Genomic DNA, 25,626 nt, shown 5'->3' with positions numbered 1-25,626 from the left:
TATTCATGGAACCTATTTTCTTATTCGTCTCCTCGACTAGTTCTTTAATTAGTCAAGGCGTAAACGAAAATTGGGCAGCACCTCCCCTATAAAGTGCCTTATCCGAATTTCCAATTACATCCATAATCACAACATCCAACCAATCAACAACACCCTACAGCATATATACACATAAAACATGGCGACATCACACAACACAAGCTCCAAACAACTTGCTGAAAATTATGACACCAAAATAGGGTTTCTAGTCTTTATTTCGCAAAGCCTTTATTTATAAGAAATGAGGGTTCGTTTGGATGAAACCAGCAGAAAACACACCCCTTTTAGAACAAATTTAGGCCCTACAACAAACCCCCACACACCTGCAGCAGTGCACCACAAGCACAACACTTTACTTCGACGATAATTCAACTATAGTGACTCCAATTTAGTTTGTTTCGAACGTCAAGCGTTTTTATGACTTTTTCACATTTAAATACACCTATAGGGAGTGTAAAACAATCCATAACAACAACATAAGGTCCAAACTGAAAGAAGAAACCTTACCTTACCCGACATTGGCCAAAACTCGCCAAAACTACATCTCGGAAATGTCTTGATGTGCTGAATTGAGGCGGACAGATTGTGCCCCTTTTCCGCTGACCCAAATTGGAATTTTATATTATAAAACACCATTACATAACCTTGGAATACCTTAAATAATTAATTCACAGAATGAAACTTGGAGGCTTACCTCAAAGGGGCCAAACCGTAGCTTTCCTCTTTTGCCCCTCTAGCGTTTTCCTCTTCTTCTTTCACCCTCTTCTAGGTGTAAAGCTGAAGAAATAATTCCGTAGACACCGTAAGACACATATGTACATCTCCACATGCTTGAAGAACACCGTATATAATCAATTCACGGAGGAAAATTGGAGACTTACCTTTGTTTTTCTTGTTGCCGTAGCTAGCCTCCCTTAGGCTTTAAGTTTTCCTTTCCTTTGTTCTCTCTAAGTTTCAGCTCAAGTAGAATAGGAAATGACTTAGTAGTCATCCAAACACACTTATATACACCTCATTAGGAGGTGACATGTGTCATCCCCATAGGGTGACACATGTCAAGCCCTTATTGGGCCACGAATCCATACATAGCCTCCAAAGCTGCCACGTGGCAGTGGGGTCCACGTCCCCCCAAGAAGGTGGGTCACATACTTGACCCCAAGCAGGTGGGTCACCTTCTGCCATGTGGCACCTCCTTTTGCTGCCACATGGCACCTCCTCTTGCTGCCACGTGTCATCTTCTCCTCTACCCCATGGGTTTGTAATCTCGTCTTATTTTAAGAACCCGTGTAATCCTTACTATGTAAGCTTGGTATGTACTCCAGTGGATTAGGTATGCAAGACTTCTAAATTGGTAGTTTACGTAGGTAAATCAAGTCTTACGACTCATTACTTGGCCTCCAACTCTTTCCTACTTCTCATAACTCTTTTCCAACCTTCTCTACTATGGGGTATCACATTCTCCCCTCCTTAGAGTCATTTGATAGTGTTGTAGCATATCCGGCTCACATGATAATGTCGAAGGAACTTATGAGACATTCCAAGTTTAAAAGTGTGGGGTGTAACATCCTTCCCATCTTTAGAATATTCATCCCCGAATATTAACTTACCTCATAGGGTTTCACAAGGATCTTGGGGGTTCTATATAATCATTGCCTCTCAATCCATTTAGGGGTTTAGACTACCTTTTTACCCTTTTTGACTTCTCAGGGCACCTTCTTTCTAGTTTTTATTTTGCTACAATACCTTGACGGGAGTCACATCCTAGTTTGCAACCTTCTAATTTGCCGTTCTAAGACGGTTATAGGTTGTTCCTTTTAGGATTCCATTTCGTGGAAATCATCTATGGGACACACTTTGGGTGGATCACCAATACATTTTGAAGTACCTGTATAGACGTACCGGACGTATAATTTTGTAATCAGGCGGTAGCTCTAACTGACAGGCAACTTTGTCCATCGTATCAGCAATTCAATAAGATCCAATGTATTTTGGGTTAAGTTTCCTTTTCTGGCCGAATGTTGTTACTCCCTTCTTGGGTGATCTTTTTACAAATATCTAATTGTCAATTTGAACTTTGCACATCGATGTCGATTATCTGTATGTCACTTCTGTCAACTCTAGGCTACTAGTCAATAGATTGCTTAATCATGCTTGGGTCAATTGTCTTAATATTTCCAACCTTGATCCAACCAATAGGGGACTTACACATCTTGACCCACCAGTATTGTACGGGGTCATTAGGATACCAGAGTGGTAGCCATTATGGTAGGCAACTCGATAGGTGATGGATAATCATCCTAGCTACCTTCGAAATTAACACCCCGGCTCGCGACATATCTTCTAGTGTCTAATAGTGTGCTTAGTCTGTCCAGTAGCTCGAGGGAAAACTGGGGTACTAAGACCTACCTAGGCTCCTGATCTCTTCTTGGACTGATCTCCAGATGTTAATCATAATTGAAGTCCCTCTATCTGAGATATTAGCTGGGGAAACCTCACGGAACCTTACTACCTCCTTGACTTATAACTTCACCTAGTTTTAGCTGTATAAGTGGTCTTGATTGAAAGCAAATGGGATGCTTCATTAGCCTACTCACAATAACCCGTATAGTACCTTACTGTCGTAGAGTATAAAATAGGTCCATAGTGACGTTGATAATTTGGGACTCCTTAGTCCCGTATAGTCCTTCTCGACTCATCTCAAAACTCTAATTGGCATTCTACCTTTTGGGTTTGTCCTTTCCATCCTCAGAGTTGGCTTTCATAGTCGTTCTATGCTCCGTCTATCATTACTTGATAAAATTCCGAAGGAATCTGACATATAAGTTTGCTATCTTTTGGTAACCAGTTAGTTTTGCTCCTCTTGGTTAAATCATTTCATGATTTCCTTATCCATTAGACCATATGGCCGTTCCGTGGTTTGCCTATCATTAACTGGTGTTACGTTAAAGAATTGTGGCATACCAGTGCGTCATCGATTAGTGATCAGCTAATCCTGCTTGTATTGCTCAAGCCCCTTTTATAATTCCCTTAACGTAACTTATAATACTCTAGGTATATAGTCTCATGTCGTTCCTCCGCCGCCAGTTTGGACCCTTCCACCTCGCGCGATCATATCAGCATTAACGAACTGAATTTCACCCGAATTTCAAAGTTAATCGTGCTTGGGCGAGAGTAATACTGGGATGGGTGACCACCCTGGGAAGTCTTCGTGTTGCGTTTTATTGCAATCCTTGCAATAATGTGTGAGGCACTCAACTTAGCCCAAGATTTACCTTAGCGTCGTCCTACTCGTCCCACCTTGTCGCACTTCTTTCCTTTCCCCTATTCACTCTGTGTTCTTCTCATCTTCTACCACAGGAGGCTTTATATTCCTGTTTTCTTGGTTTTTTATCTATCGCAACATCATTTGCGACCAACTCTATAGCAAACATTTTGTCTTTTGGTCTAGCATGCTGTCATTATCCTTTGTAGTGTCCCTTAAGTTATTCGATATCCTTTCATTGTTATGCCTTTTTAGTTTTATACACACCCACCTTCTAGCCTTATGTCATTCAAGGTCTTGTTGAAATCTTCTTAACACTTCCTTACATTACATTCCGACTTCCATTCCAATATTGGTGACTTCCAGACCTTCCTGACTTAGTTCAGTTTGGGTTCTTATTGAAACTTAAACATCTCTCTCAAATATGTTATCCTATCAATTGCCTTCACCTTACCTTTGCAAGTTTTTCATTGACTTCCCCCCTTTAGAGGGTACCTATACTTTTATCTACTTGTACCTTACTCTCTGTCTTTATGGCCAGTCTCTATTTTGTCCAATCTATTTCCCCAATCTACTTGGTACTGTATCATGGCCCCGTCTTTCTATATATTTCATAACCTGATTATCTGCATACGGAAACCTTGGTTAAATTACGAAGCGATGAGAACCTTTCCCTATCTAATGTGATGTCTCATGTACTAATCGGCATTTGAATAATGTGACCCAGGAAACAAATCATCCAAGGCCACCTTCTACTTTTCCTTATGAAAGGTTAAGACCCACTGGTAGTCATTTAAACTTTTGACTAGACAACAATTGTATTCCGACAATGATTGTCCAAGGTTCTCCCGAAGTAGTAGCTTTACCTCAACCTATGTCTTTTGTTTCTTGGGGGTGAATGTAGGTTGCACCATTTATTCCTTAAGTTTGTCATATTTGTCTCTTAAGAGTTCCGTTGTTTTTGGGGTTACATTGTGTACGCGCATTACTCCTTTATACCTTATAGCCTTTACTCTTACTGTGTACCCAACACAGGCTTTTAACTTAGTCAACGTATGCCAAGTATGCCTTACTAGTGGTCCTACTTTATCCCTGTATAATTGTATCACACCGTTCAATTCATACTTACACATCCCTTTTTAGTTTGTACTCATATTCAGTTCCTGACATCCCTTTGAGGTGCTTCTGTTCAAAGCTCTTTCCCCAATTAGTCTGTGGAGGACTATAAACTGTTATTGTAAACCATTTTCCAACCATTATTGGAATAAACTAGAATCTCTTAAACATCATAACACTTCTTTTAATACTTGACCTACCTGGTCTCCTTCTGAGTTTATCCTCGAGTTATGAACAACTTATCTAATTTACAATTAGGAGTTGGGGGCTTGGTACTTTCAAAATGATTGAAGCTCAATTACTGGACACGTTACCCTTCAACTTGAGCTTCTCTTTTTTTTCTACAGCACAATTACGACTGGAGATACTATGGTCTGAACTGTATTGCTCAGACAGACTTTTGTTTCTCCAAAATAAACTTCCCCAAGTAAAAAGGGTATCCTTTATTGAAGACATGAAGAGTACCTCTTACAGCTTTAATTTTGCATAATATGGTTACTCGGTATCAATTTCCAAGATATGTTATAAAGCTATGTTTTATTCCCTTTTTCTTATTTTGGAAAAATTTCGACAGAGTTTCCTCTATACTTCTTACTATCCCACAACCTGCACGTAGAAAATACCAACAATGCCTCACAGGGCCAACACATATATATCTTTATTCGGATTATATCACAGCAACATAGGGCTTTCAACGTCAATAATAATATAAAAATACTAGACTTACCTCGTATGTCCAACTTCAAATTGCATCTGTTGCATTTTCCCATCTACCTTTCTCTTCAGTTTTTAACTTTACATTTCAATCACATATCAATACCTTAGCCAACAGATATATTTTGTACCTTTATTTTACTTACCTGCGTGCTTTGTAACTTCCCATGTCATCAATTACTTCCTTCTATTGGTGTCGTCCTTCTGTTAATATCCAAGGTTAGTATAAGGAATTTTCCTATGACTTGGATCTAAAGCACGATATCAGATGTGAAAGAAAGGTAATATCCTAAATATCCTGTAGCTTCGTGTTTATAGATGTGGCGCATAACACGTCGATAATCAAGACTCTACTAGACACAGTCTGCAGATAATCCAAAGACGAACTGCTCTGATACCACTTCTGTCACGACCCAACCCAGTAGGCCACGACTGGGGTCCGACCTGGACCTCCGTATACCTATCTATCAGCTGTGGTCAAGTTGAACTATACACATGCAATGCATATAAATCAAGTGTAGTCAAACTAGACTACAAACAACACAATGCTATGCATCAAAGCCCTATTGGGCGATAACATTTTTATAAACCTGTAGCCTCTTTCATTTGTATTACCTCATGAAAGGGCACACAAGATGACAAGGCTGCCATAACATAATAACATATATCATACATCATGTAGACCCAGCTGAATCAAACTAATATACACAACCCACATATACATGTCTGCAGACCTCTAACAATATTAATGACAATATATGGCAGGACAGGGCCCCCGCCGTACCCCTAAATAGACAAAACAATTTTATACATCAATGGTCAGTGCTAAAAACTAGGCTCTAAGACAATGGAGCCTCTTCATACTGAGATGAACGGAACCCTAAGCTGATAGACTCCCAAAACCTGCACTGTACCTGCGGTCATGAAATGCAGCCCCCCGAGAGAAGGGGGTCAGTACGACATATATACTAAGTATGTAAAACATAACATAGCATAACTGGGATAGAGAAGTAGGGGATAAATATATCATAAAAGAAACCTCGATACCTATACTCTGTAAATCATGAAAGCATGCATGCTCAAATTATACCATGTAGCCGGCCTTATCAGGGATCTGGTAAATACATCTGTAAAACCATCATAGACCCAGTGCCACCCCCACCTTATTACAACACATCATCATATATATACATACGTGCCCTGGCCCTCTAGTAAGGGACTAAGTGGATAATGCAGTGAACTGTGCACAAGATTTTGCCCTGTCCCAGGACTCAGTAATAGAGGGGTTACAGTATGCACAAGTAGAATAGTGAGTAGCCATATGCAATTTAAAATATTATCAGGGACTCGACAGAATAAGAAAGTTAAACTTTTGCCTTAGGACCCGAGTAGTGGTGTAGTCATCTCGAGTGTCCTCTAAATGTCATTATAGGTTGTATCAAATGTAATCTCGGGGACCCTAGACATGTACTAACATAGAGACAAATCGTTTATGGAATCAAAAACACTTAGTATGATATAGTCTTTAAGACTTGGAGCCTGTACATTCATTATCTCCTTAATACATAAAAGTTTCCAAGGAACTAGTTCAACTATTACACGAGTTTGATATTCAAAAATAAATAGGAGATATTCAATAATGGAGTTACCCCGGAGCTCGTATCATATTTCACTTACTACTAACACATGACAGAAAAGAAAGAGAATAAGCTCTGTGTAGTCTGCGCTTTCCTTCAGGTGATCATCACACACATATTTCGTACCTGACCCATCATGGGGCTCAGTGAACAATTAAGACATCATAATCTTATTTTCATACCAAGTACCTATCCAGAGAAAGGAGAAGTAGCTTTCCACATAATACTTTTTAACATGTAGAATCCTTAACATGCAATGCTCAATTCTTGCAGGAGTTCCAATACTAAGCAGTGGACAGGGATTATGAGGCATACCTGGAGTTCTGGGAATGGAATTATCCCCTCATTTCACATACATTTCACTTAAGGCTAAGACATGCCGAAAGGAATGAAAAATAACTTTAAATACTTATTCCAAAACATGTCAAGAGAAAGCTTCACATACCTCGTATGGACTTCTCTTAATCACGTCCATATCGTCATCCTCCGAACCTATTTAACATGGAAGAAATGCGAGTATCAACAACCTTAACTTTTCATTTCCTTCAGTTTCACCTTAGTATTCATGGAACCTATTTCCTTATTCGTCTCCTCGACTAGTTCTTTAATTAGTTAAGGCGTTAACGAAAATTGGGCAACGCCTCCCCTATAAAGTGCCCTATCTGAATTTCCAATTACATCCCTAATCACTACATCCAAATAATCAACAACACCCTACATAATATATACACATAAAACATGGCGACATCACACAACACAAGCTCCAAACAACTTGCTGAAAATTACGACACCAAAATTGGGTTTCTAGTCTTTATTTTGCAAATCCTTTATTTATACGAAATGAGGGGTCATGTAGCTGAAACCAGAAGCACCCACATACCTTTTAGAACAAATTTAGTCCCTTCAACAAACCCACACACACCTGCAGCAGTGCACCACAAGCACAACACTTTACTTCGACGATAATTCAACTATAGCGACTCCAATTTAGTTTGTTTCGAACGTCAAGCATTTTTATGACATTTTCACATTTACAGCCACCTATAGGGAGTGTAAAACACTCCATAACAACACCATGAGGTCCAAATTTGAAGGAGAAACCTTACCTTACCCAAAATTGGCCAAAACTCGCCAAAACTACATCTCAGAAACGTCTTGATGTGCTGAATTGAGGCGGACAAATTGTGCTGCTTTTCCGCTGCCCCAAATTGGAATTTTATGTTATAAAAAACTATTACATAACCTTGGGATACCTTAGATAATTAATTAATAGAATGAAACTCGGAGGCTTACCTCAAAGGGGCCAAACCCGTAGCCCTCCTCTTTTGCCCCTCTAGCATTTTCTCTTCTTCTTTCACCCTCTTCTAGGTGTAAAGCTGAAGAAATAATTCCGTAGACACCGTAAGACACATATTTACATCTCCACGTGCTTGAGGAACACCATATATAATTAATTCATGGAGGAAAATTAGAGACTTACCTTTGTTTTTCTTGTTGCCGTAGCTAGCCTCCCTTAGGCTTTAAGTTTTCCTTTCCTTTGTTCTCTCCAAGTTTAAGCTCAAGTAGAATAGGAAATGACTTAGTAGTCATCCAAACACACTTATATACACCTCATTAGGAGGTGACATGTGTCATCCCCATAGGGTGACACATGTCAAGCCCTTATTGGGCCACGAATCCATACATAGCCTCCAAAGCTGCCACGTGGCAGTGGGGTCCACGTCCCCCCAAGAAGGTGGGTCACATACTTGACCCCAAGCAGGTGGGTCACCTTCTGCCATGTGGCACCTCCTTTTGCTGCCACATGGCACCTCCTCTTGCTGCCACGTGTCATCTTCTCCTCTACCCCATGGGTTTGTAATCTCGTCTTATTTTAAGAACCCGTGTAATCCTTACTATGTAAGCTTGGTATGTACTCCAGTTTTTTAGGTATGCAAGACTTCTAAATTGGTAGTTTACGTAGGTAAATCAAGTCCTACGACTTATTACTTGGCCTCCAACTCCTTCCGACTTCTCATGACTCTATTTCCAACCTTCTCTATTATGGGGTATCACATTATCCCCTCATTAGAGTCATGCGATAGCATCGTAGCGTATCCGGCTCACATGATAATGTTTAAGGAAATTACGAGACATTCTTAGTTTAAAAGTATGGGGTGTAACATTTCCTTCCTCTTATGCTGGTCCATTGCCTATGATTTTAGACTATGGAGTAGGATTACCTACTAGTGGGTTGATAGTAGGTGTCATCATGACTTGAGAAATAGGGTTGTAATAGAGTGGTATCAGAGCCTAGGTTTGTTGATATCATCGATATAAGACCAAGTGCCTAGTAGAGTCTTGCAAATCTGTTAGAGACGTCCGTATCCTATATTCGGGAGGCTATTGGGCATTTTAGGAAAGCTTTATTCTTAATTCCTTATCGTGTGAAACTTCTTTGATCAATCTCTAAATATTTTCTTGGATTTCATTCCTCCTTAGATGGATAACACGAGATTTCCAATGGATATGGCTGAAGTATCCACACATACTACCTAGTCTTCGACAATATCCATGACCACCTCAGCTCTTTTGGATTCAGCACTGTAGATTTCATATCTCGATGAACATACACTACAAGCAAGTATGGATTTGGGTGTATCGAGCGGTTCACATCCTAGAGTTGCATCTGTTAGTCCTCAACAAGGTTCTTTGCTAATTTTTGGGTATATGATTGAGTTTCTTGAGTGGGCCTGACAGACTCCCCCTTATTTCCTATCGAGCGGGAATTAATTTAGGGGTTTATTGATAGATTATGATTGCCTCTCCATTTAGCATCCCAGCACTTGATAAAAGTTGGGTCTATTTCTCCCCAGGTGGTCAGTTATGTAAGGTTTATGGAGCATGCATGTATAGAGACTTACAGAGGTAGAGATAGAAGATCCCACTATCAGTGCAGTAGAGGTAGCATCTCTCCCCAAGGTAAGCATATTCCAAGTAAGGGTCAGCCCTCCTCTAGACCTATAGGACCCATAGAGGGAGCACCTCAGGTTCCAGGCGGTTTTGTAGTAGGTTATAGTACCCACTATGTATAGAGTTCACGACAGATATCTCAGTTTTTGCATTAAGGTTTTGGGGCTCATACTAATTTAGCTGGTTTATCTCAGCGGGTTGTAGTTATTAGGTGGTGTTATACATGCAGTGAGTTGGGGTATTTGGCTAGGGATTGTCCTACAGTCACACATCGCACGTGATAGGCTCAGCAGGATCGGGTTTATAGGGCCCAAGGACAGTCAGTCAAAGATGGTGCTCCGAGTGTTGCAATTAGTGGTACAGGTATTCAGTTTGAGGCCACACATATTCCATCTCATGCTTCTGTAGGTCAGATAGAGGGTGATGCTCCAAGTATCAATCGGATTTGTGTAAATTTTGTTTCTAGGACCTTCCTTGCTTGTAGTGCTTGGGTGTTGGGGTCTCTATACCTATTAGTGATTGCTTGACTTGTTAGATTCACCTTGTGATTCTGGTAATTACTTTACTTGGATTTATGTGAGTGTGCATACTTAGCCTGATTACTTGCCTATTGTTTACTATGACAACTTTACTTGGAACTATGTGTATGTGCTTACCTTCCTTAAGTGATTTCTTTTAGTGGTGGATCATATTGGTGTTACTGTTATGTGGAAGTAGTTGTAGAGTTATACCTTGTGGACGTTGAGCTTAGTTGATTACTGTAGTGGATTTTAGTTTAGCCATTCTTGAGTTTTCTTGGGTTGGTCCTTTCTCCTTCATAGTTTGCCCCCTAGTTTGCTTAGCTGATGTGAGATTATTTTCGAGAGAAAGGTGTGTCAATAGTTCAGGACCTTGTGGTCTACTGTGAATCTTATTCGTCGATTCTTTCTTTATTCAAACTCCTACTCTTAGTTGCTAAGGTGGTGGAGTTAAGGTTTTACCTTTAGATTGGCTAGGTTGTCTCTTCATGGTAAGTTTGATGGTTAAGTTATCGGTTCAGATGGTTGTGAGATTTGGTGTTAGATGGCTATGTTAAGTTGGGAAAGCTGGAAATGGAATTGTCTCTGGTTATTCTAAGTATGGTGATGTTTTAGCTTGAAGTGTCATGTGAAAAGGGTTCTATTGGGTTCATGGAAATGGTGATCTTCTTATGCTTATGACCGACCAACAATTTATGATAAGGAACAATTATGGGCATAGTATGTTTGTGCACATGGGATTCCAAATGTATCTCGAGCACCCCATCGGAAACTTTGGACTTTTCCAAAATCTGATGTTGTATCAAATATGGTGCATTCCCATTTTTCCCTTTGCGTTCGTGCTACTGAGGTCGCGTTCGCAAAAGCCAGAGGCCTTGCTCTCTGCATTTGCGAATATGGTGCCGTATTTGCGGAGGCCTAAGGCATTAGCCTCCGTGTTTGTGAGGCATCTATCGCGTTCACAAGTCTTTGAGAGCTCAACCTCTACATTCGTGGACCTTTTTCTCCGCATTGGCAGAGAGTAATTCACTAGTCTTATAATTAAGACTAGTGACATGAACCAGCCCCGACCCTATTCTCTTTTCTTTATTTTTGAGAGCTAATGATCTTTGTTTTGGATGATTAGTGTATTGGGCTCGTGGGAGTCGTGGGTATGTGTTGGCATATTCTAGGAAGCAAACAAGGCGACGTTTTGAGGTAAAATGCGCCCTAAAGGGGCTGCCCTAGATTAACTTTAAGCTTTAATTATGATTTTAATTATTGGGATGATTTAAGTCGTTTTGATCATTTATTTGTGCCCTATTTTGGGTTACAAGCTCAATAATGCGTTTAAAACCTTTTCGCAGAGTCATTTTTGAAATTCCCATTGCAGGTCCTACAATCCCATTTTGACTCAATTTTTGGTCTATCTCCGAAAAATATGATTTTAGTGTCAAAACATTCATATTGACGAGGTGGTCAACATTTTGATAGAGTATAGGCATTTGGAGTTATTTTTGGAGCAAAAAGCTATCAAAAAGTGGACTTGGAGCGCGCGTGTTCGGCTTGAGGTAGGCTATGGTCTCCTTTCTTTTGATTAAGCTTCATGAGGTATTATTTAGTATAAATTACTTGTGGTTTGGATTGTATATGGTGGGTTAGGTTTGATTCCTAGATTCTTGGTTCCTTATTCCAGTGTCATCCTTAGGCTAGGTTCCCTTTATGAGATTTCTAGTCTAGTTAGTAAGACTGTTGATGATGCCTTGGTTTGTCCTTGATTACCCTATTTGAGGTGAATTATTCGATGTTTATGATAGTTTGGTGGATTTGGTTTGGCCTTTATGAGATGTTGTTTGATCCTTAATTGTTATTGTTGTTGTTGGCGGTAGTTTATGAGACTTAGTGTTCTTCATTATTATAGCACACTTATGTTGCAACTCGTGTTTAGTGGTTTTCACCTAGTTAGGCTTGTAAATTACTGTCAGATCCCATTTCTAGATTTAGAGCTAGAATTCCCTACGCTTTCTTGTTGCCGTTTGGCGGGGCTAGCTGTGGTTGTATTCTCGGGGTTGTATTCCTAGTTGGATTGGAGGTTTTGATTGACTAGCTGAGAACTGTTTCCTCACTTTCCTCCTCTTTTTAGCAGTTTGGGTTGAGTTCCCTTTTGGGCCTTATTTTTGAGTTAGACGAGTAGATTTGAACCATAGGCCTTGGTTAGAGGTCGGTTGCATGTGCTAGTCCTGTTTCTATGCTCTAATGGGTAAGGTGCTTGTGGAGTCATTAATTTATATGATTGTGCGTGTTATTTGGGTGATAGTGACGGTATGCATTGCATTAGATCATTGTTTTCTCATGTATATAGTCAACCCCGGGTTATGCATTAGGTTTTAGCATTGATTTGAGAAAGCTGGGTTGTAAACCAAACTATTTTATACTAATTTTTCTGAAATGGGGGTTGTACTACCTTTATTACTATGATTTTCAGTGGACTAGAGACATTGAGGATTCGTTCATCTTATTATATTGATCAAGGTATCAAGGATGCGCTTATTTTATGATACTAGCCCGGTCGTAGAGATTTTCGATCCTTTTTATACAAATTTGGCTTTTTATCTCTGGTCATCGCTATGGAGCATACTTTGATAATCGGATATATAGATTGATGTCTATGTTGATATAAGATCTGGATCGGGACCAGACAGGTATATAAAGGCTTTCTCGAGTGCCCTATGGCGATCTCAGAGAGGCGTATGGGTCCTACTTCTTTGCTGGAACAAGAAATAGGTGTGTATATCTATGTATGAGGCACTTGGCACAAATGGTATTACTGGTTTTATTGCATGCTTTTCATTCATATATGTATTGCCTATCATCAGTATAGTTGTTTGTACCTATCGGTAGTATGGGATGTCGTTCGGGTTTACCTGTTTGTTAGTGAACTTCCTTGGCACACAGGGGCTGAGGAGGTGCGAACTTGTGGCGATATAAAGGGTGGTCTCTTGTTTGAAGGTAGTTACTGCCCTTATTCTTATATATCTAACTTTTTGTGCAGGGATTTAGTTGATACGTTCCTTTACATTTATCTGATATATGTGTTTACTTTGGTTAGCAGGTTGTCACTTAGTGAATTCCCCCTTTCGTAGTGTGTCGTCGTGTTTAGGTCTTTGGCTGGTTCTACCAGGTACATCCTTGGTTTCCTTGCTTGTTTCCTATATCTTTCTTTCTTATATATGATGCTTCTGATTGCAGGCTTCCGTATTATTCTTATTAGTTACTTATGATGTATACTCCTTGCTTACATGTTCTTTATACTTGCTTTATCTTTATATCTTAGTCGGTCGATGCCTACTGAGTGCCACTTGTTGGTACTCATACTATACTTCTGCATCTTGTAGATCATGCGGAGACTTGGGTGAGCTCTTGGCGTTCAGAGTTATTTTGTATTCGAAGACAGTTATGCTATTATTGTAGTTGTATAAACCTTGTACTTCCTTATTATGTTTAGTAGCTCGACTACCGATTTATATCAGGTGTCTTGGGGGTTATCTTGTTTTGTTATCATTATTCTTTTCTTATTATTATTATTATTATTGTTCGCTTGTTTCCTTCTGATAGTGATGGTTCGTTGCCTATGGTTCCATACTGTGGGGTTAGTCTTACCTTCTGGTGGGTTGATAGTAGGTGTCGTCATGACTTGAGAAATCGGGTCATGACAAGTAGAAGATGATGCTCTAGTCCTTGCCATCTGCCGAGAGAACATACGATAACTCAGAATTTATGCAGGAACCAACGCAAGACAGAATTGAAAGAAGTAAACAGAAGATTAGCTAATAGTCTTCATAGCCCCTCAAAGATTGATGTCTCCACACCAATCCTCAAGGCTCTACTAGACTAGGCTTGTACACATGTGAGACCTATGACCTTGGAGCTCTGATACCAATTTGTCACGACCCGGATTCGAGTGTGATAGCACTCGCCTAACCCACCAAATCGAGTTAGCCTAAGAGTCTTGAACAATTCAAAATAAGCAAAAATAAAAATGGAAATGTAAAGTCTAACATGCATGTATACATAAAGATAGGCAAAATATAAGTCTAAAACTACCCAAAACTTGGTATCACATGTACAAGCCACTAGTTTTGATAGAAAATAAGAAAGTATAAGTCCAAATGTCTCATTCCTCAACTAGAACTAAACAAAAGATAAATGAGCAGCGAGAGTCTAGCGGAAAAGACAAGCTGCTACCTCTCACACGTCTGGAAGCTTGGTCCAATCGACAGAAATGCTAAGAGCAAGAGGTACCGGGCTCAAATTCTACTCAGGTGTAGAAGAAAGGGATGAGCACCAATAACATGGTACTCGGCAAAATGGAAACTAAACCCTAAGTAAAGCAATGAGGAACACAGGTACTCCTAAGATCCCAACCACAATCCTTCACAACTACAAACCTCCACTTAGACAACCCAGTCTATACAATTTATACAATAATTATCTCAGAATACTAGTGTCATGATCCAAAAATCAAGGTCATGATGACACACATTCCAAATCTCATCCTGATGTGTAAGCCCAAAAGAAAATCCATACGAGACTCCTAAAGAGAAGTCGGTCCACAATTAAACACAATAAATGGACAACAATGAAATTATTCCAAAACCTAGTATCATAAGTATAAAGAGCATCTAATACAAGGTTCGAGTTTGAAGATACAACATAACTATCTGAATGATACAAAAGACTGAGAAATAAAGATAGACTAGTGACGATCCGAATCCTGGGACCTCACCACTAATTTGAGAATACATAATTTTCTAGAATATCAGCTGCCTAGTGAGGTACCCTGACTAGTAGCTACATCAAAAAAAGACACAGAAGTAGGGGTGAGTACAATCCATATGTAGTTAGTAGGTTTTAACCGACTGAGTATAAGAAATTAATTAAACCTATGAAATAAGCTAATGAACGCCTCCACCTGCATACAGAAAAGTCTCACTCCAACATCAGTGCCGCCAATTTATATAGAATGGCACGAATAAATTAATCTCATAACAACAGCTCATAATCACAATTAACCAGATAATTCAAGAAGTATAGATATTAATGCAATGCAATATAATATGATGATGTAATGATGTGGTGGTACGGTGGAATCAAGACTATCGCACAGCCTGTCATATATACCTGCTGAGCTGTGCTACCAAACAGGACCCATGGGGGTCTCGCAGATCATATATCTCAATCATAATATCTCATCATTCTTGCCACCTCCTCATGGTCAAGGAATCACAATGTATCCACTACCCTACCGTAAAACTACCTTGATCAGAGACTCAAGATACAAAGGTTTAAAGGTGTTTCATTTTCTTTCTCAATTTGTTTTCTATATTTCTCAACTTCCCATGTTCATGACATAATAAATGAGGATGAATGCATCAAAAAGTATATGGAATGGAAGTTATATTCAACTCACATGTAGTACAAGGTTCAAATTGCTCAAAACTTAACCTACACATGATATTCACCCTCAATAAATAGTAATGGGAAAGTAATACTTCAATTTAAATATTCACCCCTTTCTCAATAATATTTCAAAATTCAGGCATTCTAAAAACCCCTAACTCAACCCCTCAGGAGGGCATCAAAAGTCAAATAATATACCCAAGCATCTCTCACAACCATATCATGAATCACATGCTCTCAAAACAAATAAAATAGCAAATAAGGCCCCCTAACGGGCTATGTAATACAAATAAACCCCTAAAGGGCAACACATTAATAAATAAGTCCTCATACGGGTATCACAATATATATAATATTTTCAACTCATACTACAACCCCATTCCAAATTCTATAACATATGAATGAATAATTACCCCATCTCAGTCTCAAAGAAGGATAGCCAAACCTACCTCAATTGTCGAAACCGCACCTGAATACCTCCACCAGACAAGCAACTCTCAAATTCAATGCTCGGAATGAAAACACACTATCAATAATGAAACATACACATCACAAGGAGTCCAATGACACTCATATTAATAGGTTTTAGAATCGGGGGTAAAATGGTCCAAAAATTAATTATTTTTGAAAAGGGTGAAATCTTGAAATTTATTGGATAATCAGATTCTACTGGTAATAAGAAACTCATGGTTGAAAAATCCATAAAAATAGATCTCAAAATGAGTTAGAAATCACTATTTTCCTTAAATTCGGATTAGAAAAGAAACAAAGATTTTTAGGGTTTGAAACTAAGATTTAGGAGTTAAAATCATCAAATACTTAATGAAAAAGGAAGGTTTTAGGTCAAAAATCACTTACCCAACCCTTTGCCTCAAAAATCTCTTCTCAAATCGCCTCAAGGAGTTCAAGAACTCAAACAAATGGTGAAAAATATTAAAATGGGAAGAAAAAGGTATTTTCTGCCCAAAAAGTTATCACGCATGTTACTATGCATGCGGGTTGACTGTTGAACGTGTGTTACCGTGCATTGACCATGGTCAACTTACACAAATTTAAAATATGTTTTTGACCCTCAAAACTCATTCGAAACCGATAAATATGAACCAATAGTGCAAATTGATCAGAAGACACGTTTTGGAGCCAATGGAACTAGCAGAATCAACATCCGACACTCGAAACTAGATTTGTTGACCAAAGTCAAACTTAGCTCATTAAAATCAAACTTTTCAACTCAAGACCTCAAATCCATTTATTAACCCCAAATGTGACTCCGATAACTCTCGTAGACCAATTTCCATATTCCAGAGTTAATGGAACTAACGAAACCCCATTTTGAGACTCGTAGCTCCAGTTGGTACCAAAAACTATTTATTAATACTTAAAGCTTATGAAACTCAGAAACTCAAACAATTCACAACCTATTAAGATTTTAACAAAACCAACAACACAAACCGATCGATTAATACTCAAAGGCACTAAATATAGGGGTAAAATGATAATTTTGCATAAATTTCTGAAAATGACCCTCAAGGTCATTACTACTCGACAGTCCACAAGTAGAAAGTACATTTATATTCTCATCACCATACTCAGGTATACACAGGAAATATCAATCATAAACAGTAACAAGATGAAATAGATGCAAATGCAATGTCAAACAATCGTGATGCATGTCTGTCCTACGATACACATTCGTTGATTACCTCAGATCGGAACCCATAGGGGCCTCACATAGACCATGTATCAATCATCATTTCCAAAAGAGACCTCAGCCATAATATCCATCGAAAAACACCTCGGCCGTCGGAAGGGACCTCGATAAATTACATCGACTGATAGAAACCTTAGTCCCAATATCCAATGTCTCACTCATATCATTTCTAAGTCAATCACAGATATGTATATGCACAAGTAATGAGTGAAGTAGGATAAATATTCACATATGATGTTATATATTCCACAAATCACACAATAAGTCAATGTCTCGTAATTCATAATATTTAGACAATTACCCATATTTGTATTCCATGATCACACCTTATATCATATAGTTCAAATTAATCCAGTAACCCAATACACCCTAATTCACTCACATAGGAAATTACAAGGTTTGACATACTTAACAAAGACTAGAGGTCCATTTACCTTAGCCAAAAGTCATGAACAATCAAAAATCAAAGCTTTTCCTATTACCATAATCTAATCAAATATAGACTCACAATCACATTTCAAAGCTATTGACATTAAAATTAAGCAATTTGGTGAAAAGGGTAAAATGGTTTTAAAATCTGTTGTCAGAAAATGAACTCGAAATCTCAATATTTTTAGTGGAAAATATTCTTCAAGTAGTCAGGAACCTAATGGTGAAAACCTTTCTAAAAATGAGTTCAAAATCCCCATTTTTTCTTCAAAAGTTCATGTTCAAGAAAACCTCAAAATCCCCAATTTGAAATCCACATTTTGAAGTTAGAATCCATAAATAATCAATGGAAATTGAAGTAGTTAGAAATATGTTACCTAAGAGTTTCATCGTGAAAAATCTCAAATAAATCACCTAAACCGATCTTGGAATGTCCAAAAATAGTGAAAACACATTAAACCTCATCTAAACCCCTCTCAGATGTCGCAAAAGCGACATGGGGTCGCTAAAGCGAACCATCACTTTTGCGATCCGAGGTTCGCTTAAGAAAACCTCGCTTAAGTTTTCAGCTTCGCTAAAGCGATGAGATATCTCTTAAGCGATCGTCGCTAAAGTGACACTCCCTCGCTAAAGCGAGTGCACTAGAGATAAGCAACTCCAAACTTCACTAAGTCCCAAAAACATTCAAAACACCCTCGAAATTCGTTCGAAATCCCATATAAGAAAACCATATATGGTACCCTACTAAATTTGACATTCCAGACTTAATGGATCATCGGAATTTGAATTTGAGTCCTCTTTGACCCGGAATTTGATAAGTCGCAACCAAAATAGATTCGGCATTTGAAATACCCAAAATACGCTTGAAACCTCTAAAAATGATAACAAAGCCATTTGTAGCATTAGAATCACCTCCCAAAACCATTGGAACCATCATAAATCCAATTTGAGCACCTGAACCCCAAATGTTGACCAAAGTCAAACTTGGATCAAACTTTAATTGAGTATCCAATTTGGATCTAAAATTCACATTTCAACTCCAAATTTGATTCCAACAACTCTCTTAGACCAATTTCCATATTCCAAAATTAATAAAATCAATGGAATTCAATTCTGAGACTCAAAACTCTAAATAACTACAAAACTCAAAATTTGATAAGTTAAGCCTTTAAAACTCATTTCTTAGTAAAACTTCAACTTTTCACAAAGTCTCCAAAAATCAACTTTCAAACCCAATCTAGAATAAATTGGGGAAACTAACGAGAGGGGTAAAATAGTAATTTTATCAAAAATATCATAAAAACCTTTAGGGTCATTACACATGTCAGCAGAGTTGTCTCTAGTGTTAATCTTCTGAACAAAGACCTTTCCTTCAGCAATGGTTTCCGGATGAAGTGATACTTGATATCAATATTCTTTGTCCTCTCATGATACATTTGCTCTTTAGTCAAGTGAATGAGACTTTTACTATCATAGAAAATAATAATACCACCTTGGTGTAAGCTGAGTTCAGCAAATAGACCCTTCAATCATAAGGCTTCTTTGATAGCTTCGGTCACTTCCATATATTCTTCTTTAGTAGTAGATAAAGCTACTACATCTTCAGTTGATAGCATCAACACAAAAAAATTAGTCTTTTAGTGATCTTCTTTTGTCAAGATCACATGCATAATCACAGTCTACAAAATAAATCAAAGTGTTAGGATTTTTCCCAAACTCCAAACATGCCTTTGAAGTGCCTTGTAAGTAACTGAGGATCCATTTCATAGGCTGCCAATGTGCTTTATTGCGAAAAGCCATACACCGGCTTGCCACATTTATTGCTTGTGAAATGTCTGGACGTGTACACTCCATTGCATACATAATATTGCCAACTGCATTAGAATATGCTACTTGTGCCATATCTTCTCTTCTTCCTCTGTCTACTATGATTGAGCATCTGATAACTTAAAATGAGCCACAAGAAGAGTACTAACTAGTTTAGCATCTTTCATGGAAAATCTCTCCAAGACCTTCTCCAAGTAATTCTTCTAGGTTAGGAATAACCTGTTGGCTCCTCAATCTCTTTTGATCTCCATGCCAAAGATTTTCTTAGTTTCTCCCAAATCTTTTATTTCAAATTTACTTTTTAGCTAACTTTTCAAAATATGAATTTATGTCAAATCCTTAGCAGCAATGGGCATGTCATCAACATATAATAATAAGTAAATAAATAAATCATCATTTAACTTCTAAAAGTAAACACAACTATCATACATGCTCCTCGAATAACCATGACCCAACATAAAGGAGTAAAATATTGTCTTGGAAACTGTTTTAATCCATAAAAGATTTCTTCAACAAACAAACATGATCTTCTTTTCCTTCAATTTTAAATCCTTCAGGTTGATGCATGTATATTTGTTCCTCAAGTTCGCGATGTAAGAAAGTTGTCTTAACATCAAGTTGTTCTAATTCCAAATCATAAATGACAACTAAGGAAAACAATACACGAATAGAACTATGTTTAACAATAGGTCATAAAATACCATTAAAATCAACCCCTTGTACCTTACTATAGCCCTTCGCAACTAATCATGCCTTATACCTTGCATCTTCTACCCCTGGAATTCCGTCCTTTGTCTTGAAGACCCATTTGCAACCAATAACTCTATTTCCTGACGGAGGCTTCACAAGAGACTAAGTACTATTCTTATGGAGAGATTCATTTTCATCATTCATTGTAATAAGCCACTCCGCCGAATCAACACTAGAAATTGCTTCTGAAAAATTGATAGTTCTCCAATTTCTTCAGTTTTCTATGCAATTGAAAAGGCAAATGCAACATAATCTCCATACCTTTCTGGTTTTTGAATTTGTCTCCTTGGTCTGCATGTGGCTATAGAATACTCATTTCATTCAACTTCAAAAGTCACAACTTCTAGCTCAATCTAGAGCTTCAACTTCAAGAGTTTCAATTGTATTTTGCTCCAAAGTAGATGAAATTCGCTTACAAGAAATGCCAACTTCAACATCCACCTTCTCATTTATACCCTGCTCCTTATTCATGTTAGAAGAACTTGAAGACTCTTTTTGTGGGGCTTAAATAGAGGATTCATTAAAGGTTATATGTTTACTAATTATAAATTTTAGTGACTTGAGATCAGGATATCAGATTCTGTATCCTTTCACCCCCGATGCATATCTAAGAAAAATACCCTTTTTAGTCCTTGGCTCTAGTTTTTCATCTTTACGTGCATGTATGTAGGACAACCAAAATAAGTTACATTAGAATAAGTAGTAGGAGTACCTGACCACATTTCCTCTGGAGTCTTATAGTTCAAAGGTTCAGAAGGAGCACGGTTGGTAATATAACAAGCGTAGAGACAACCTCCGGCTAAAAGGAATTTATTAACCCAATATTTGAAATTATGCAATGAGCTCTTTCCAAAAGAGTTCTATTCATCCTTTTAGCAACACCATTTTGTTGAGGGGTCATCCTCATAGTGCGATGTCAAGAAATTTCTTCATTTTCCAAAAATTATTGAACTCGTCATTATAAAATTCCAAGCCATATCTGTTCTAAGACACTTGACATGTTTTCCTATTTACTTCTCAATCAAAACTTTCCATTATTTGAAAGTTAAGAAAACAACATTTTTATTTTTCAGAAAATAAACTCAATTTTTTCTTGAATAATCATCAATGAAAGTTAATATATACCTGGCACCACCTTTTGATGAGGTACGAGAAGGACCTTGGAGATCTGAATGAATATAGTCCAAAGTAATTTTTTCTGAATTGCTAGAGATCTAAAGCTGACCCTTTTTTGCTTTTCAAATACACAGTGTTACAGAACTCCATGTTTCTGGCATTTTGTCCACATAGGAGACCTCTTTTTCTGAGGATGGAAAGACCTTTCTCACTCATAAGACCTAATTGCATATGCCATAATTTGGTGATGTCGGAATCAGATTGAGTACAAACTATAGCAACACCTTTAACAGTGGATCCCAATAAAATGTACAATGTACCAGATCTGCGTGCTTTGATGATCACCAAAGCACCTAGAAAGATTTTCATAACTCCACCTTCACCTGTATATTTGTACAAAAGAGATTCTAGAGTACCTAATCAGATGAGATTTTTATTTAAATCAGGAACATATCTAACTTCAATGAGAGTTCTCACCATACCATCGTGCATTCTGATTCAGATTGTAACTTTACAAAAAAAATTGCATCAAGACAACTCCACCTCCAACAGATTTGTATGTGGTAAACAAATTTATTGGGACACATATGATAAGAACAAGCTGAATCCAAAATCCACTCATCGTTATATTTAAAACTATTACTAGTAGCTAAAAATATTGTTCCATCAGACTCATCAACAATTACACTTGCTTCAGTAGGGTCAGTATTTTGGTGCTCATTTTTGTTTTCCTTACGCTTTACTTTGTTCTTCAACTTATAGCATTCAGAAATAATATGACCTTTCTTATGGCAATATTTTCACACCACATTTCTGTATCTGGACTTTGACCTTGATTTAGACCTCTCACTACTTGATTCTTTCTTATTAGATCTACCTTTTACAAATAAAATTTCACCACGGGTTCCACTACTTTCTCTAGTAATATCTCTATCTATCTGTTCTTTTAATTTTAAGATAGATTTAATTTTTCTATAAGAGATATTATCCTTTCCATAAAGCATAGTATCTATAATATGCTTAAATGATTGGGGTAAGAAAATAAGTAATTATAAAGCTTGATCCTCATCGTTAAATTCAACATCGACATCACTCAAATCCATAAGAATAGAATTAAATGCATCAAGATGTGAGAGTATAGAAGTACCTTCAATCATACGAAATATGTAAAGCTTTTGCTTTAGCTAAAGTTTGTTTTCCACTGTCCTATTCATCTACAAGATTTTTAGTTTTTCCCACATGCCTTTGGCTGTGGTTTCTACAGATACTTCACATAAAACCTTATTTGATAGATTTAAAATAATACATGATTTTGCCTTTTTGTTTATAACAACAAACTCCGTGCCCATCATTTTTTATGGCTTCTTCTCCTTTACTTCTAGTGCTATATCTAGGACATCTTAAATTAGGATATACTCCATTTTAGTTGCCACATCCAGAAGTTTGCACTTCGATCAAATTTCTCAACATAAGTCTTTGTTTCGGTAATTTTTGGCTATTGAAATTAACCCGATTAAATTGGACTCTGATACCAATTTATTAGGATTGAGAACTCTGATAGTGCGAAATTTATCCAAACAATGTTATAATAACAATAACAAAGATAATAGTTAGTGGATAATAATGAAAGTAAAGCAAATAAAGACGGCACGAATTTTACATGGTTCGATCGGTGTGACTTAGTCTACAGGCGGAGATGAGGATTTCACTATATGAGCAAGAGTACAAAAGATAGTACAAAATTAGAGTAGTTACTCTAATTAATCCCAAATACCTCAAAAGAATAACCTCACAAGATCACTCCAAAGAAAAGGTTCACACAAGTGTTTCCCAACACTAACTCTCTTACAAAATTACTCTAATGGAAAGAAAAGGAAAGAAAGTAATGAAATATTTTCATATGCTTCAAAGTGTGTTTCAACTAATGGACAACTTCACTATTTATAGGGAAAAAATGGGTTTCTTGATGTCATGGAGATACAAAAACAACATTTTAATGTGAATATACCAAGTATTATGACTATCAAATCTTTGACATTTATGATTGCTAAATATGAACCTCATCAAGTATTATAGCTACCAAATCTTTGACAAATATGGTTTTCAAATTTTAACATTTGTGGCTTCCAAATCTATGACAAACAAAAGCCACATTACACATTTTAATAATCATTTGACATTCAACATATGAAATATACAATTCTCTTTTCTCTCTTCTTCTCTTTTCTTCTTTCTTATTCTAGTCATCACCATTGATTGTATCCTTGAGTTCTCTCCTGGACAATCTTTCAATCCTTGAATCCTTGGGATTTCTAGAATCGAGCCACATTCCAGTAACATTGGTACCAGAGCTAAACGTTCCTTGGTAACAACAAGGGGCGGAACCACATAGTGTCTAGAGGGTTCATCCGAACCCCCTTCGACAAAAAATTATACTATTTATATATGGTTAAAACAATTATTTATGTATAAATAATAGATATTGAACCCCCTTCGGCTAGTTTATGCGTCTACTATAGATTTTGAACCCCCTTATTGAAAATCCTGGCTCCACCACTGGTAACAGCAGTTAGAGGAAGTCGACCAATTGGAGAAACAAATTATGACAATTCTGCAACATAAATTGGGGATTTAAAAGACAAGATGCAAAATCAAATAACAAAGATGGGGAATTTAGCTGGTAAGGTCTCATCCTTAAAGAAACTAGATCATGCACTGACAGAATTGAAGAACAAGATTTCAGGAGAAAATCACAAAGGTACTGTTCTATTGGGACAAGTTGGTGTTGATGATCGAAATGATGATGTAAGGATTCAAAGGGAAAAGTAAAGAAGTCCTACCATAATTAATTCCTCTCATTTTCACCAATCGAACCTCAATATATGGTCACGAATGGAGTTCTTGAGATTTGGGGTAAGATCTTAGGTCATGGTTGTTTAAAATTGATCAATTCTTTTCCATGGAGAATGTTGGTCCTGAAAACAAAGTGACAGTTGCAACTCTGCAATTAGAAGGGGAGGCCATCCAATGGAATTTGTCTTTCATGATAGACTATACTTACAACCACCCAGTTGGAGTGACTATGTGTTTTATTGGGAAAAGACAGTTTAAAATTGATTTCAACTTTTTAGGAAAAAATAATTTTTAAAAAGTCTCTACTTAATTTTTTTAAAAAATTAAGAAAACTTAATTTAAAAGACACCAATAGATTTAAGTCTTAAAAATTCAGAGAAAAAGGTACGGGGTTTCAATTTCCGTTTTGACAAGGTGTTAGCACTCAAAGTGGCCACTAACGCGCGGTTATCTGACTATTTGAAAAGGTTTTAATTGACTAACCTTTTGGAAAAAATCATTTAAAAGAAAATACATCTAAAGTCATTTGAAAAATAAAATTTTAGTCAAAACGACTTAAGTAAGGTCTTTGGTTCAGTTGAAAAGAAAACTATCTTGAAATAATTTAACCGATTAAACATAAGCAATGATTTGACTAAAAATTTGATCAAATAAATAAAGATAAGAGTTGATAAAATCATTTAAGCAAATAAATCAACACAAAAGAAATTAGTTCTTATTTTAGAAAATTTAATTAAGTTAAACTAGAGTTAAAGTTAGATAGATAAATTATAGAAAAATTGGCGCAACATGACAACCTATATACTAAATTGGTAAGAAATAACGTCCTTTTATTATTTTGGCATAAAAAAGATTTTTAATTTTTATTTTAGCATGAAATAGCCCATTTATATTCCTGAAAAGTGAAACTACTTTTCTAAACTATTTTACCTTTTTTCTCTCCATTTTCTCTTTCTCCTTCAACGTATTTCAAATCTTTATTCTCCTAAATTTTCTCTACCCAAAATTTTTAACTTCCATTCATTAATCTGCTCTATGCATATATCTAATATAAATCATTGTTATCACTTGAGTTTCTTTTTCATGCATAATCTTGCAATCTCTCATATCTAATAAATTGTGAATTTCGTCTCGTGCAATTGAGAATTTTTCAGTTTTTTTGAATTTTCAAGTGCAATTATCATTTATACATCAAAGAAAGTACCTATAATGTAAAAAATAATATAGATATACAAAACAAAGTATACTAATAGAACAAATATA

The 25,626-nt window shown here is 37.1% G+C and overlaps 1 pseudogene; it reads left to right on the top strand.

The window, feature by feature from the left end:
* The first annotated feature begins 3,139 nt into the window (after nt 1–3,139).
* Nucleotides 3,140–3,259, top strand: LOC129883803 (5S ribosomal RNA; annotated as a pseudogene).
* Nucleotides 3,260–25,626: the final 22,367 nt, after the last annotated feature.

Source organism: Solanum dulcamara, chromosome 3, assembly GCF_947179165.1.
Source record: "Solanum dulcamara chromosome 3, daSolDulc1.2, whole genome shotgun sequence".
In the NCBI taxonomy this organism is placed as follows: domain Eukaryota; kingdom Viridiplantae; phylum Streptophyta; class Magnoliopsida; order Solanales; family Solanaceae; genus Solanum; species Solanum dulcamara.
The sequence above is the reverse complement of the archived record's forward strand: the minus strand, read 5'-3'. Positions and strand labels throughout refer to the sequence as shown.